The sequence below is a fragment of the Ambystoma mexicanum genome, chromosome 1q, assembly GCF_040938575.1.
Source record: "Ambystoma mexicanum isolate Mex_15411 chromosome 1q, UKY_AmexF1_1, whole genome shotgun sequence".
Lineage (NCBI taxonomy): Eukaryota > Metazoa > Chordata > Amphibia > Caudata > Ambystomatidae > Ambystoma > Ambystoma mexicanum.
Window position 1 is genome coordinate 814,659,855 of NC_090922.1, and position 16,075 is coordinate 814,675,929.

Here is a 16,075-nt window from a genome sequence, read left to right on the forward strand (position 1 = left end):
TACTCTTGGAAACAGTAGTTTATCCAAGAGAAGGTATTTAAACCTTAAGAGAAATCCAAAGGACTTCTCTGTGGCACTGCACTGAAGGTACTGTGTGTCTCAATAGAAAAAGGTGATGCCTATGGAGTTTGTCAGACTCCAAAGTCATAGAAACACAGAGTTCAAATCAAACTAAAATAAATGAGAGAGTGAGAAAAAGGGCTCACTCTCTCGGGGATTAAAAATTAAAAGTCCTAGAGTCCAACAAAAGAGCTGGGGGTCTCTAAGGTTGAAGGGAATTAACACAGAAATGAGAATTCTCCAAGCCAGACCAATCAAGGTAGCATTGGCGGCGGTCAAGACTAATGACTAAGACTAAGGACAGGGGCCTGGCACAGGGAGTCTTAAGCCATTGAAGGCCTTCTAACACTCCTTAGACCCAGAGACCTTCTCTGGCTTCTTTGGAGTGGTGAGAGAAGTCAGAGGGTCAGCTATAGGGCCATAGTCTGCCATAGCATTCACCACCATTCACCTGAATTTCATCTGCAGAATCTGTTGGCGAGCACTTTAGCCGGTAGTAGGAGCACGAATTGGGGGGCTTCTCCTTTTTGGGAAGGACGACTATAGTGGCCAGACTTAGGTCTGGGGGTAGGGTGCCCTCGTCTTTGTTGTGGAGAAATAAATCGAGCAGGCGTGGTACCGTCAGGTCGCTTACCCTATCCCACATTTCCACCGCGAACCCATTGGGGCCAAGGGATTTCCCGGATTGAAGCTGAGAGGCGGTCCCATAGGATTGCACAAAGCATTCAGCGATCTTAGAGTCTTCCGTTTACCTTCATCTCGGTGCTCCAACCACGCCAACATCTTTCCCGCCTTATCCCCGGTATCATATATTCTGCTCAGTCTGTCCCCATGTGCCTGCTTTGCATTGTCCTTCTGAATATTATGCAGCGTATCCCGTGCAGCCAAAAGAAGCCTGTGTGTGGCTGGAGAGTCTGTTTGGAGGAAATCTTCCTCCAGTTCCTCAGCCACTGATTCAGCCTCCTTCACCCACTGTAAGTGGTGCTTGCGCTTGGCGGAGATCAGGGACACCAATCCCCCCCTTAGCACTGCCTCGTAGCCCTCCCATAGCTTCACCGGACTGTTAACCGATCCGGTGTTAAGTGCAAAGTATTCTTCAGTTTTGGTCCTGATCCCTTCCAGCATGTCAGGGAAGACAAAATAATAACTGCCACCCCGACTGAGGCCTGGACCTGCCACTCTGTAGCACCAAAAGGAGTGGGGAATGGTCAGAGATGCCCCTCGCCAAAAACCTGCCTGACAAGATCTGGTGTGTTTGCGCTCGCAGGACGAAAAAGTAATCCAATCTGGGCATGGAGGCGTGGACCCCAGAGTGAAATGAGAAACCCTTAGCGTTCCTATTGGCCACAACCATAATATATTTTTAACATGACTACACCATATTCTATCCCCTCTTTGCCTCTCAACACTGACATGATATGATATGATATGATAGGTTATTTATAACGCGCCTAATACCCAGAGGTTTCTAAGCGCGGACCCGGGGATCGAACCTGTGTGGTTCCATGTCGTCTTGCTGCCAAGGCGAGCACGTTGCCGCTGAGCTATCCTCCCGACACTGTGCACTATGTGACATTTACTTGTGAGTCAACCTTTTAGAGGGTGACTGCAGATTTCTGGGGGCAAGAGAGAGCCACCCACTCCATGAAGCAACTCCTGGATGCAATGCACAGAGGATCCCCCAGAGCCTCCCCATCCTTCCCCTCAGTGAACTGGGACCATATCAATGCCCCCCCCCCTCCCAACCTGACAGATTTCCCTTCTATTCCTGGAGAGATTTCCCACATTTGATCAGGAAAGAAAGGCCAAATCCTATGTTTGCAATCCAAACCGAGAGCCCAGAAATGACCAGGCTCAGAGAAAAGCAGACACACAGACTACCCTGGCATATTTTATAAAGCAGTGTGCGACTCCATTGAAGCAACAGGGGCTGTTCTGTTGAGAACATCTGATGTATGAATCCTGGCATTTGCTACATACAGAAGACAGTCAGGTTACTGGCAGCATGGTGAGGAATCATCCTTGGCAGTTAGAGCATAGACGATCTTCACTTGCATGCAAACACGATACAACAGCTGAGGCCTGCCAAGATACATTTATTCGAACATGGCACCACAGCCATTTATAGATTCAGACTGAGCATCACTAATAAAGCACCTGCTAAACGTGGGGATGAATGAGGGAACATAGCAAGTCAGTGGGGAGGAACCATTCAGGAACAACTAATCAGACCCAAGTAATGCAATGGGGAAACAGACTAAAAAATAGGTCACACCTGGGAGCATTTACTCATGGGGCAATCCTTTAAACATAGACACAAGCCAAGTGAGTTTGAGGATAATAGAATGACTTTCTTGAGCGTAAGCTGCAGAGGAGTGAAAGGAGAGAATGGCAAGCTGTCGGGAGAAGGCCAAGGGAAAAGGCCTACCCCCCTCTCTGTAGCTCCGCTGCGAGGGAGACTGAATCCACCCAAGAACCCTGCCGCCGATGCTCGTGTGAAGCACCACTGTGCCTCCCGCCCCTGCTCTGCCTCGTCGTTACCCACGTGGTCTGTGGGCAGTACTGGCCATGAAATGGCCTCCCTGGTTGCCCAGGCAACCAGCAACAACATACTAGAGCCAGGGAGAATGCCCGCGAAAAACAACGCCACGGCCCAAGCCTGCAATAGGTCTGACTCGCCTGCCAGCCCCTCCCCTCCTGCTTTAAAGGGAGTGGGAGGCGGTCGCCAGGCAAAGCCGTCGGGAGAAGGCCAAGGGAAAAGGCCTTCCCCCCCTCTCTGCAGCTCCGCTGCAAGGGAGACTGAATCCACCCAAGAACCCTGCCACTGATGCTCGTGTGAACCACCACTGCGCCTCCCGCCCCTGCTCCGCCTCGTCGTTACCCACGTTGTCTTTGGGCAGCACTGGCCGTGAAATGGCCACCCTGGTTGCCCAGGCAACCAGCAACAACATACTGGTGCCCGAGAGAATGCCCGCAAAAATCAACGCCGCGCCCCAGGCCTGCAATAGGACTGACTCGCCTGCCAGCCCCTCCCCTCCTGGTTTAAAGGGAGTGGGAGACGGCCATCGGGAGAAGGCCAAGGGAAAAGGCCTCCCCCCCTCTCTGCAGCTCTCCGCTGCTCGACAGCGTGGATGGCGCCCCCAGGCTTTGGCAAACCAACACAAGGTAAGGCCTCCAGGCCCTATGCCAGCCCACATTACGCCCTGCATGCACCTACCCAGGTCACAACCATGCGCACCACGCCATGTTACAACAGAAATGCACGACTACGGTCACACACTCAGCCTACCAATCCCCTCACCTACAATCCCAACCCAAGAGACCGCAATGCAAGGATTGGTGTTAGAAGCCAGCAGTCAGCACTCACATGCTACATCACTAAGGCCAACTCCAGCCCCTGGATTGACCCGCACCCTGTGGCTACGCTACGACAGATCATCAATGTCCACATCACAAAACAAGACCTCAGGGCTGCCACGAACAATAACCCCATTAAAAATATTAACTCTGCACCACCACCCACGACCAACCCTGCGGGTGCCCCCATGCTCATTGCTCATGTTGATGCCGCTCCCATGCTGCCTAATGCTGTGTCCACGCCCATTGCTCATGTTGATGCCGCCCCCATGCTGACTAATGCTGTGTCTATGCCCAGTGCTCATGTTGATGCCGCCCCCATGCTGCCTAATGCTGTGTCTATGCCCAGTGCTCATGTTAATGCCACCCCCATGCTGCCTAATGCTGTGTCTTTCCCCAGTGCTCATGTTGATGCCGCCCCCATGCTGCCTAATGCTGTGTCTATGCCCATTGCTCATGTTGATGCCGCCTTCATAACCACCCCTGACTCCATACCACGCATTATATCTGAGCTACCATCCACTCCGACTAGTCTGCCCACCTCCTTGCCTCCCTCTGCCTACATGCTCAGCTGCGCCTTGCTTAATGCACGATCTGCACCCGCTCATGCCCTTGACATTAATGACCTGCTCATTAAGTACGACCTCGACCTCCTCATCCTTACTGAAACCTGGCTTAATGAAACCTCAGGCCCAGCCCTATCACTGGCCATGCCGTCTGGGTATCCATCTTCAGGAAAGACCGCACCTCCCAGAGAGGTGGAGTCGTTGCCCTCATTGCCAGGGAAGCCATTGCTATTAGAGAAATTGAAGGCCTGCTTGACAGCAACAGCGACTACCTCCCTCCAAAAATTAATGTCCATCCCAATTGCACCATAACCATGCACATTGTCTACAGACCCCCAGGACCATCCATTGACTTCCATGACACCCTTATCCCTGCATTGTCCAGCAACATCAAAAAGAAATCACAGGTCTTACTTCTGGATGACCTTAACCTAGGGCTGAACAACCCTAAGGACCCCCCTGCAAGATCCCTTAAGAAGGCCCAGTCCAACCTCGGCTTCACGCACTCCATTTCCGACCCCACTCATATCAAAGGGCGCACCCTAGACTGGATCAGTCATCACAACTGCTCCCTTCTTATTACGGCTAACACCCCCGTCCCTTGGTCCGACCATCACTACATCCAATTCACCCTCGGAACCAAGAAAGCGCCCTAGCACCCCTGCCCACCCCGTGCCCGGTAACTCACGCTAGGAGCTCACGCCTTCTCACAGTCGAAAACCTTGCACCCTACCTCCTCAACCCAGCCTTGCAGGCCCCCTATTCTAACAACCCTGAAACTTTAGCTGACACCTTCAAGGATGTCATCACGTCAGCCGTGGACGCGATTGCTCCACTGACTCTTAAAAAAGCTAAAAAAGCCAAACATGCTAATGCATGGTTCTCCAAAGAACTTCTTGAACAACGTGCGCTAAAGAGGATTGCCCTCTCCACCTGGAAAGCCAGCCCCTCTGAAGCCACCAAACAGAAGTTCAAAGCCATCTCCAAATCCTACAAGACTAACATTACCATAGCCAAGGCTGCCTCCTTTAACGCTAGGATCTCTGAAACCAAGTCAGGGTCCAAGGAACTATTCACTATCTTTAGGGAACTGGAAAAACCAAATGCCCCCCCCCCAATCAGTCATCAAAGACGATAAGTGGTGCAATAGCATTCAGTCTGCAATGCTAGAGAAGCTCAACACTCTCCAAACCAAGATCTGCGGCCACCAAAGAGCCCTCCCCAACATCATCGCCAACATGCGCGCTGAGCCACCCACCAAGACCACCACCTCCCCTCTATTTGAGTTCAAAGACATCACTGAGCGAGAGGTCATCACCCTGCTCAACTCTATCAAACCCTCCAATTGCAAGGGTGATGCCTGCCCAGCTAGCCTCATCAAAGACTCCACACCTACCTTAGCCCCCTTCCTTACAGCATTTATCAACTCCTCCTTCCAGTCAGGTCATATCCCGTCTGGACTTAAGGAAGCGTGGGTACGCCCACTCCTCAAAAAACCCTCGCTCGACACAACAGTCCCTGGGAATTACAGGCCCATTACAGCTGTACCCTTCCTGCTCAAAATCTTGGACACAGCAGCTTACCTGCAAGTCCAAAAGTTCTTAGAGGATAACTGTCTCCTAGGCCTGCGGCAATCTGGATTCCGCCCACGACACAGCACCGAAACGGCCCTCCTAGACCTCAAGAACCAAATGGACGATCTTAGAGACGCAGGCAAACCTGCCCTCCTATTGCTCCTTGATCTATCTGCGGCTTTTGATCTCGTGGACCACAACACCTTGTGCCACCATCTAGCCACCCAAGCCAACTTCTCCCCTAAAGCCTGTCAATGGATCACCTCCTTTCTCCAAGAAAGGGCCATGAAAGTCTTCTCAGAGTCTGCATCCGCCACCCCCAGCCTCCTTACCTGCGGTGTACCCCAGGGGTCCTGTATCGCACCCACGCTTTACAACCTCTTCACAAGGCCCCTGTTCAGCATCCTGGACTCCCTTCATATATCTTACACCAACTATGCGGATGACACATAGGTACTTATCCCACTGACGGGCGACTACCTAGCAGACACCAACACCCTCATCACTATTAACTCTACTATCCAATCCTGGATGGCAGAGAATTGGCTCTGCCTCAATATTGAAAAAACTGAACTCCTCCTCATAGGGTCACCCTTCACACTGGGTAACCTCGAAGATCAGTACGCCTCCTTCACCATTGATAACATTCCTATCAAGGTCTCCAACCATGTTACGACACTCGGGATCTACCTGGACTCCGACCTATCCATGGACAGACCGGTTAATGCTATCGCCGCCTCCTCAGCCTACTACTCCAAAATTCTCAACGCTGCCAGGCCCTTCTTGGCCCGCCAGAATTGCCTCACCATTGCCAGGGCAATTATCGAGTCAAGGCTAGACTACTGCAATGCCCTCCTCAGTGGGAAAAAACATGGCCAAACTGTAGCGAGCTCAAAACAATGTGCTCAGGGCAGCCACCGGTACCGCAAGAAGACACCATGGCCCTCATTACGACCCAGGCGGTAAGCGGAAAACGATGCCGGTAAATGAATACCGGCATCGTTTTCCGCTAGGTCCGATTATGACCCGCGAAAGTGCAATTAGCGACATCGTAGTTTACGGTGCCGCTAACAGCACCAAGGTCGCGGGCGCGCGACCCACCATGCCGTAAATACCGGCATGGCGCAAAGCTACGCAGATCACAAACCAAGCGGACATGCCCCTAACGCCATCGCCAAGGCCGTAAAGTACCTTACCACCATGGCGCTAATTCCGCCTTCGCGAACCAACCGTAAATGGCCATGTGCAGTGTTCCCAGCTGCCACAGGTGCACAGAATCAGCACAGGTGGAGGCAATACAGACTCTCCCAGTGCAAAAAGAGCACACCCCACCCCTACCAGCCCCAGTCACACTCCACAATGATACCAATAGGACTAGCAATGTTGGGGCTGGAGGACCTGATAGCAATACGAGTGCTACAAAAACAACAACAACAACAACAACAAGCTGCACAGAGGAGACGCAGGAGGAAAAGGAGGGCAAGGCAGGGCCAGCAAGCCCCACCAGCACAGCCAGTGGCACCACGCAGGCAGCCCCCAATCCCACGCATCAGAGCCAGTCCATTCAACCTCACTGCAGAGCAGATCCACACCCTGTACCGACTGGCCCGGGACACCATCACCAACATTGTGCACATGATACACAACGACATCGTCAGCATGATAGAAACACCCACCGCCATCCTGCCCCTACTGAAGGTCGTGTCCGTGCTCCACTTCCTGGCCACAGGCACCTACCAGCACACAGTGGGCCACTTGCATGGCATATCCCAACCATTATTCTCACGTACACTGATCCAAGTGCTCGATGCCCTCCTCAAGCACACAGACGACCACATCTCATTGCCACGGTCTGCCCAGGAGATTGCCAACACCAAAGTGGGTTTCCATGCACTAGCTGGCATACCTGGTTGCATTGGTGCCATCGACTGCACCCATGTTGAATTGGTGGTCCCACATGCCATGGAGGTACCATACCGCAACTGTAAACTATTTCACTCAATCAACGTGCAAATGGTCTGCGACTCCAACAGGATCTTCACACATTGTTGTGCCCGATTCCCCGGATCAACCCATGATTTAATGGTCCTTCGGAACTCCACAATACCACGCTACATGGAGCGACATGCAGGCCCAAGATCCTGCCTACTCGGTGAGTCTAATGTCATGAGCATGGAAATGCGAAGTGTGTAGGTGATCGACGTACCAATGCATATTTCACCTGGCAGAAAGGGGGGGGAATGATGCATACGTCACATGGCTGCGACTAGCAGTAGCCAGATCATACCCTGAGGCAGCACTCACGTCATCTGACAACTGTATACATGATGCCTGATCTAATCAGCCCTAACATGTGAATGAAAGTGTACCCCAACCATGACACAACCATCTGCAAGTGCATTGTACGAAATGTGACCACATTGACTCCAAAGGAACGCACCTACATGCACGTCACCAAACACCATCAACTGAAAGGCCTGTCCCCCATAACTGCGCACGAAGGAGGCACATGTCGGACAGGAACATCAATGCACCACTACACAGACAGCAAGACACACAAACTCCCCCCATTGACACCAGTATTGTTCCCTGGGGTCATAATGAGCCAGACAGCAATGTTGTAATCATGTGAGCTTTGACCTCACAGGACACGTGCCAGGTCACATAAAGTAACGTCCTGAACGGACACAGTGGATGGGCACTCACAAGGCAATTGTCCCCCCTGCATTGTGTCTTGGCATGCAAAACAGTACATGAGAGCCATGAACATATACCGGTTGCATAGTGTGAATCCATTAGCACAACTAAATTTGGTGCAAAGTAACAGTTGAATGCAAGGCATGGTGGCGCGTCATGTTCAGAAAGCAATCTCATTCCTGACACATACATTGTTGCCCATTTACAGGTGATGCAGGCTATCCCCTGAAGAGGTGACTCCTTACACCAGTCCGGAACCCACAGAACCAGCATGAGGAGGACTTCAACCGTGCCCATGCACGTACCCGTGTGGTGATAGAGCAGGCCTTTGGCCTACTGAAGGCACGTTTCCGCTGCCTCAGCAGGTCTGGCGGGGCACTCCTGTACCGCCATGAGAAGGTTGCGAAGATCGTCATGGCATGTGTCATGCTACACAATATGTGCGTCAGACGTAACGTGCCTCTGCCCCCTGACGCAGAAATGCAACCACCTGATGATGAGGATGATGAGGGTGGGGATGGGGCAGCACCTCAAGGAGGCAGCGTTGCACAGGAGGGGCGTGAAATGCGTCAGAATCTCATCGACCAATACTTCTAGCACACACAGCGTGTGCGTGTAACATGTGGACGGCACTTGGGGCACTGTGTGTGTCTGGTATATGCACACTGTAGACTGTACAACAATAAAGCACACATACACAATGAGCAATGTCCACAAATTTGGTTTGTGATAAACGAAAAAGTGTATTGTGCTTCTGAAAAGTTATGACACACCCAATCCCCCCTCCCCCCTGAACACCCCAACACACCCAATCCCCCCTCCCCCTGAACACCCCAACACACCCAATCCCCCTCCCCCTGAACACCCCAACACACCCAATCCCCCCTCCCCCGTACACCCCAACACACCAAATCCCCCCTCCCCCCTGAACACCCCAACACACCCAATCCCCCCTCCCCCTGAACACCCCAACACACCCAATCCCCCCTCCCCACTGAACACCCCAACACACCCAATCCCCCCTCCCCCTCCCCCCACAAATCCCTGCAAAGGAGGGCCAGTGCCCGTGGTGAAGTGGGTAATGTTTTAGTGGTCCACTGGGCGGGCACTATTGCCAGCCCCCTGTCCCGGAACCTGGGGCCCCCCTGCCTGTACTCCTCCGGGTCCTGGATGACCTGCGGACGGGGCTGGATGGGGCCGAACTTGCAGCTGAGGAGGTACCGGCCTGCTCGGTACGCCGTGTGTCCATGATTGTCCGTATCAGTTCACTAATCATATTCCGCGGCTAGTTCTGTGCATATGTTCGTGCTTGCTGATTGGATGGCTGCCTTGATGCTGTCAGCACACCTCTCCATGCCTGAACTGGCACCTCCACAATCAGCAACATGCTGCGTTAGGATTGACGCCAGTTGTTCTTGCCTCGCTGATATTTGGTCCAGCACCTGGCTGAAATCAGGCACAATGGAGGTTGCAATTGCAGGCCCAACTACTCCCCTCTTCCCCTACTCCCACTGGGCTTGGAGTGGCTGGCCATGAACCTCCAGGGGATTGCCCCTGTGTGTCCTGTCCATGCAGGCTACATGGGGACAGGTGTGGGGAGGTAAGTTGGGTGTTGGGGGGACCTTCCATGTCATCATCCCCATTCGCCACATCGCTGTCAGAACAGGTTGCGATGGCTGCAGTCTCCCCGACTGTACTGCTCCCCGCAGACACGATCCCCTCAGTGGGCAGCAGTGGTTGTGGGTCTGCCGTGGGTGCCATCATGTCCCTTTCCTCGGGGGGAATTGCTGCCCTGGGCTGTTCGGCAACAGGAATTTTTTGGCCTGCTGTGGGTTGGCCATGGGTCCAGCAGAGGTGGATGGTTGGTGGCCTCTTCCCTCTGTCCTGGTCTTCTTGGCTGGGGTGGTGCCACTCTCGTCCCTGCCGGTGTCCGAGTGTGAGCCTGTGGTGGAGCAGAGGAGGGAAAGTGTTATTGATGGTTCAGCGGACATTGAGCAGGCATTGTGATGAGTGCCATGGTTTAGATGGATAGATGGTGGACTTTGTAGGCCGTGACATACAGGTTGTCTCCCTTTTGGGTGGGTTGAGCATGCAGGAATGTGTGTGCCTGCTGTAGAGTGTACATGCTGCATGTGTGCAGGGTGTGGGTCTTCTGCTGATGTGTTGCGTTTGCCATATGGGGCGACATTGTGATTCCCATGTAAGTGTGATTCAGGGTGTTTTGCAAGGCTGAATTGGAGGCACCTACCTGTGTCTCCTGATGTCGGGGCTCCTCTCTCCATTCCGCCGACACCCTCAATGCACTCTATGCTGATCAATGAGGCACATGTCTCCTCCCATGGCTGCATCTTCAGTGGGGAGTCTGCTTCACTGCCAGTTGCCGGTCCCAGGTTGCGGTTTGCTGACAGTATGCCCCTTACTCGGAGCCGGAGGTCATCCCACCTTTTGCGGCACTGTCTGGCGGTGCGTGGGGTGGTACCTACGGCACTGACGCGTTGTGCCACGAGTTCCCATAATGCTTTTTTCCGGGCTATGGCTGGTCTCGTCATCTCTGATGAGAAGACGACGTCTGACTTCTCCTGCAGCGTTTCTGCCAACATAGTTAGTTCTTCGCGACTGAAGCGGTCCTGCCGCTGCCTGTCGCAGGCTTTTTTAACAATTTTTGGCATGGTTAGGTGAGGAAATGGGTGGGTAGTGGGATTCACAGGGTTTCAGGGTCGAATGTAGTGTGGTTGGGTAGGATGGTAATGGATTGTGTTTTTAAAGATGGCCACTGTGCTCTTTCCCGTTCCGCCGCAATGACGCTACTTCCGGTTCCGCTTATTTGCGGTGCCCGCTAATTACGGTGCCCGCTAATTACGGGGCCCGCTGATTACGGGGCCCGCTGATTACGGTCGGCGCAATGATGGGTGGCGGTAGGTCACCCAGCGCGGCATTCGATGCCGGTAAGGGCTGTTTACGCCATGGCGTAGTTTACATTACCGCCATGCCGTAATGCTCGTGCGCGATGGGTCGGAATATGGCGCTCTTTACGCCATCGGTCCATGGCGTAAACGATGATTACGCCATGGCGGTAATGTAGCTTACTTACCGCCAGGGTCGTAATGAGGGCTCATATCTCCGAAATCAGAAGGCAAGCACACTGGCACCCTGTCAAAGAGAGGAGTGTATTCAAAACTCTTGCCTCACCCACAAATGCCTCCACGAACTTGCCCCTCCCTACTTGACAAATAGAATCACCAGGCACACAGCCACCAGACCCCTAAGATCTTGCTATGCCAACACGATCGTTGCGCCTATTATACGTAAGTTCCGCGCTGGTGGTGCCAGCTTCCCCACCCTAGCAGCCACGCACTGGAACGCACTTCCACCTCACCTAAGACTGATTGAATCACACCTAGCCTTTCGCAAGGCTATCAAAACTAGACTCTTTGTCTAAACTGAATGTCAAACACGAATCTGTGTCAGCCATTTCTTGCATATGTGCCTGCTACTGTGTAACCATGAGCCCACTGGGCACCCTCCTGTAATCTTAAGTCTGCTTAGCTTCTGTAACAGCACCTTAATGCCTTCAGGCTGCAAGTGCGCTTGATAAATGCAAATACATAAAAATAAATAAAATAAATATTAAGAGCCAAACATGTGTGGGTCTGCCATAGCGTTTGTGGTTGAATGACCGAGGTAGGAATGTTTGAGGGCGAAAAGACCAAAGATTATTTTTTCGAAATAACCTTTGGTCTTTTCTGCCCTGAACATTTCTGACTTGGCCATCGCCTGCCCACGCCCACACCCCTGCCCACCCACCCAACACTCCCTCCAAACCCACCCCACTACTTACCTTGCCTCCGACTCGCTGGTCCCTGCAACGCCTGTTCCCTTTCACTTCCGTGATCGGGAACTGGCGCTGCAGGGTCATTTCCTGTTTTTTTTGTTGTTTTTTTCGGACAGCTGCGGGGTACTCCTCCGCAACTCCCTCTCGCAGTATAGTGAGCAGGGGTTGCGAGGTATCCCCCCCAAACCCTCACCCCCTGCCCTTTTTTCTTTTGGTTGGGTTGGCTGCAGGGGAACACCCCCACAGACCCCGCAGTCCCCACAGCCCTTTGTTCTAAAAAAATGTACTACCAAAGGTTTCGTCTAAAAAGATCAAATTAAAATGACACCCCAAACCCTACCAAATGTTCTATCCTCCAAAAGTCGAAATTGTGGAGGGTAAACATTTGGTAGTACCTTTTTTCGAACATTTGGTTGGGTAGGTCATTTTAATTCGATCTTTTTGGACGAACCCGGTTATTGGGCACATTACCTAGAGCTGTGTGGAACGTGTCTGAACCTAATATGCTGCATTGCAGGAGAGGCCAAGGAGAAAGCAGAGGCTGGTGTAGGGAGCCTGTAGAACCGATGGTCCTTCAGACTGGCATTCACAAGCCAAACCAATAAGAAGGTGGAGAGATGCCAGCTGGGGTTGCTACTCAGACCCTGGTGGTAGTTGCACATCACCAACCCAACTAAAGATACTCCACTCCAAGCCCAGGTAGGTGGAATCAACTCCTAGCCAAAAGCATTCTAGGGGATGCCTACCTTGATGAGCGATCCCAAAGGCAAGGGGGGACATTACAGGATTTGCCCAGATAGCGATTTGGAGGCCTTGGCCTTACCGATAGTGCCATAGAGAGAGATCCATGTGAAGATAAGGGCACATATCCAAGTCAAAGGTAAAGGCCAAGACTGTAAACAAAGTGGGGATAAAGTTCAAGGTGTGCTGGTACACTATAAATGTCCCTGAAACTGTGAGTGATTTGAAGGACATTGTCCTGTGCATGGGCCCCCAGGATTTTGAACAATAGAATAAGGATCTGGACTCAGGACAATACATTCTTATAAATTGGGCACATCCTTGCAAACTTCCAAATAGGCATCCCCCTCATGTGTGTGATTCCTCTCCTATAGGACTCCCACCAAATCCTGGTCCAGTGAAGGCTAAATAAAGGCACTGCAGCTGATCCTGTTGTTTTCTGTGAGAACCATGGATGACAACTATTAATTGACACATCTGTTACATTCCTTATTTATATATAAATATAACCACTATGAGCTGGACTACACAAGGGTTCAATATGTCCAATAAATGACAAAGCTGTCAAATTTGGCAAAGGAGTTACCAGAGTGGCTAGCTGTGATACACACCTGCTTTTTCCTTATACATCTCAATATGTATAACCTATTGAGATGACCGACCTAATAAATGTTATGTGGGTGCAATTATGCACTTTTGCGTATTGGATGGTGGAAGAGACTTGGATAAGGCAATGTCCTATCCTAGATCTATTTCTATGACATTTGTTAGGGAGAATTCTCTCTTTAGGCTGAATTTCCTAACGTAGTGAGTCCCCCAGCAGCTTTGCTGGAATTCTGGAGTTTGTTTTTTTCTCCTGCCAAGAGTGAGACTCTTTTTCTCCCACTCTTGGACATGATTTATGGTGTTCCTTTGACTGTTAATGTGTTTTCTGGGCTATGGGGTCCTTTACTCCATAGGGTCTCATGTGTTTTTACTATGTGTGTTACACAGCACCCTCCGTGCAGTAACACAGGGGTGTCATAGTGACACCCCACCATAGACTCCATACCCTGGGACTGACTACTGTCTCCCAGGGCATGTAAAGTCACCATTGGCTTTACTAGTCCCAAATTATTAACAGAAACCAGTACAAACCATCATATTGTGGACGTACTGGTCGGGGCAATTCGATTACCCCGGGGTCTGTTAGTCGAGGGGGCACGTCTCCATCCCCCATGATCGAGTTTGGGCTGGTGGCAGTGGATACTACTTTTTATATTCGACTGCGAATATATTTCCCTATGAGATTTTCCCATTGTTCGAGGCTACCAACTTTAATTATTTAATTCTCATAGCCTCGAACATACCGCCGGTTTATTTAATTAATATTAATTCGCCGGTTGGTATTTTTTGCCAGGACTCGATTCTAAAATGGCATTTGTGTTCTTTTCTGTGACTCCAACCCAAGTCGAGCCCTTTGTTCCACTTTTGGCGGGCTTCTCCACAGAAGCCTCCGAAAGTGGTGCCACTCTGTCTGGGTACCACAGGGAGTGTTGGAGGGGGTTTAGGCACCCTGGACTGAGTTACCTTGGTAACTCAAGTCGCACTCTTGTGTGATTGGCCCAAGTGGTGAGCCGGCCGGCTCACAATTTAGCATGTTTGATTGACAGCTAGGCTGAGTGAATGGGGGTATGCTGCATAAAAGCAGGGCTTTGGGGACTGGAACTTCAGAAGTCGCCACAGGACCTGAGAATCCGACGAGGGAGAAGCTGAGCCGACCTACCACGACAACACCACCGGTGGAGCCCTGCGGAACCGACTCACCACTTCCCGACGACAGAGAAGATCTCCCGGCTGGAGAGGCTTCTTCCCCTGACTGATGGGCACAACCAGTTTACCTTCTTTTCTTCGCACCCCAGACCGGTTTGTGGTCGAACTGCCCGGGCCAAGCACCCCGGCAGCCGGAGAGCCACTTACCACTGAACTGCGAATCAACGGACCACTCCTTGTACCTGAGAAACTCCACGGCTGGTTTCTTCCCTGGCAGTGCAACGGACTCCTGTCGTCCTCCCCGACGAGATCCTCTCTTCCCCCGGACGAAGCACCGACTTGCATCTGCTGCCAGGAACAACTGCCCCCGCTGGAGTGTTCTCACCACTTTAAGGTACCGTGTCCGCCAGGCCTCCCTTTCTAAAGATTGCTACAAGGTAATAATAACCCCTTAACCTTCTGGACTGGGCTGGCCGCCTTGACCCTCTAACTGGTCCCTTTCTTTGGTCCAACTCCTTTTTGAACCGTTACAAGACTCTTGTGCACTGCAACCGTGTGACCTTGGACACATTTCGTTTCAATCCTCTTAAAAGGGATCCGGCCTACTGACTCTGAATTCACGGTGTTACTTTGCCTTCCTCTCTTGTTGTGTTCGTGAAAAAGTGTTGGGATCTGTTTCAATTTATTCTCTGCTTTTCTCTCCCTTTTTAAAACAAATTATTAGAGTGCCATCTACGTTAAGCGCTCACCGCTGTCTGAAAATAAGTGGGGCTATACTTAAGACTGGTCTAATATTCTTTTAAAGTGCATATCTTTTAGTGACCTTGTTTTTGAATTGCTTACTATTAGTGCCTGTGTGTTTTTCTAGATGTGGTTTTAAATAAATAATTATATCTCTTTTACACCAAGCCCTGGTCAGTGTTTACTTGTTCTGTTGTGTTCTCTTGACCTATCGTGAATACTCTGTATACTGCCTAACTCTTCTTGAGGGAAGTCTGCTCAGCCACAGCTACCAAGTGAATCTGTGTGGTACAGACTGCTACCAAGTGGGTTTACTGCCAAACACCTGTAGTCCTAAATATTTTGCAGTGGTCCCAGAGGGAACTGCACAGGTTTCTGCCTAACAACATGCCATCAGCAGCCTCAGGAGAACTGCTCCTCTGGAGATGGATTCTGTTCATAACAGGTGTCTAGCCTCCTATCCTAATCTGACTCTGACCAAGTAGAGGAGAGGATCAGACTATGTTTACCCAGAGAAGAGTCTAATCCTGGGTCTGGCTGGTGAAGCAGAAGAGCACACTATTTTCCACACAGGCTTTACTACCTAACGTAGCCCGTTCTCATGTTCAGTTGTGGCATCTATCTGATTTTGACCAATAGTAGGTGGTGTGGGCTGATGCAGGCCATGCAACGGAGAGAACCATTAGAAGACTGGGCAATAATCTGCATGCCACCCTTTGTCTCATCAAGGCCATGTGCCAGCCTGTAGCTGGGGG

General features: G+C 51.4%; 1 protein-coding gene across 2 annotated transcripts in view; it reads left to right on the top strand.

Moving 5' to 3' along the window:
- The window catches only part of LOC138537035 (2-5A-dependent ribonuclease-like), a 392,082-nt gene that overhangs the window by 309,599 nt on the left and 66,408 nt on the right, over positions 1–16,075 (top strand). The gene's annotated exons all lie outside the window — the stretch shown is intronic.